The sequence below is a fragment of the Pteropus vampyrus genome, unplaced genomic scaffold (assembly GCF_000151845.1).
Source record: "Pteropus vampyrus isolate Shadow unplaced genomic scaffold, Pvam_2.0 Scaffold119, whole genome shotgun sequence".
Classification (NCBI taxonomy): Eukaryota; Metazoa; Chordata; class Mammalia; order Chiroptera; family Pteropodidae; genus Pteropus; species Pteropus vampyrus.
In genome coordinates, this window is record NW_011888900.1 from 1377699 (window position 1) to 1378890 (window position 1192).

The 1192-nt window shown below is 36.4% G+C and overlaps 1 protein-coding gene across 3 annotated transcripts in view; it reads left to right on the forward strand.

Annotated features, from left to right (window-relative positions):
- Nucleotides 1-909, forward strand: part of TMX3 (thioredoxin related transmembrane protein 3) — a 39855-nt gene extending 38946 nt beyond the window's left edge. For all 3 annotated transcript variants that reach the window (XR_002781838.1, XR_002781837.1, XR_002781836.1), the window contains one exon: nucleotides 448-909. The gene's annotated coding sequence lies outside the window, so the exon portion shown is untranslated. The remainder of the gene's footprint in view (nucleotides 1-447) is intronic.
- Nucleotides 910-1192: the final 283 nt, after the last annotated feature.

Sequence of the window (1192 nt, forward strand, 5' to 3'; positions counted from 1 at the left end):
AAAAAAAAAAATTCAAAATAAAAGATTTCTTAACAAATCTGGTAGAACAGATAGCATCCTAATTGATTGATGAATCTTACCATGATGACCTATCACTAGAGGGAATGTCCTTCAGTCTTGGAGTTTTTTGCCTTCTCTATTAGTCGCAATAAATTCCTATTTTTGACTTCTAAAATTCACAATCCTACATGCTCGCTGTTGCTGAACCTGGTGCTCAGACAATGGTCAAAGAACTCACAGAGAAAGGGCGTTTTTAATCAAGCCGAGCACCCATTGCAGCTTGCAGTCCTTTCTGTTTGTTTCATTGTGTACATTAATATTTCTCTAGCAACCGCCTTCTGGAACTTATTTGAGGTGGATCAGACCTGGAATTTTCATCTTCTTCTGCATACACAGCGCTTCTTGGTATCTGACTGAGAGGTGACATTAAGAGCCAGCTTTCCAGAGGTCAAAGGAAGAGTCTGTCTGCGTAGTTCACCAGTTAGCTTTAGCTATGTTGTTTTTAGTGGATTTTTGTTGTTTCTTGTGTGTCGTTTCAGGGGCTTCTTTGGGGAGGGGCTCGGGTTTTACAAAAAGTAATTTAAATATTTTTGTCATCGCTTCAGTGTGACGTGGCGATAGGACAGAGAAAACTCAGCTCCTGTCATGATGCAGAAGTTGTTCAAATAAGCCAGTTTGGGGTGGTAAGACTATCAACTGGTGGGCTTAGGTTTGCCATTTTATTTTTATAAATATCTATTTTTTCTGAACGTGTCTGAGTCCAGGAGTTGGGCAAAAAAATAATTTTCTACTGTGGACTGCCTATAAAGTTTTGAAAGTCTGTATTACTAGTTGAATCCTGATGTCCGGCCTTAAGGCACCAATTGTAAACCTTCGTTTTTCTAAAATAAATTAATTGAAAACCTGTAATCATTTATTTGTACTATTTATCTTTTGGTTTTTTGCGACACGAATAATTCCTTGTACAAACAAAGAGCACAACTAAGACTGATCTCTCACAAAATATTACTGCTTTTATTAAGTCATAAGTTATTTTAACTATCAAAACAATTTTAGAGTTTACATGGACTTGAGAAACGTTTTCTAATCTAATCCCCTTACATACGAAGAACCTGAGATTCGTAGGTCTAATGTATTTTGTATTCGTAAAACCCGCTTATTTTTAAATATTACAGAGTTTTGAGTCCTTGTT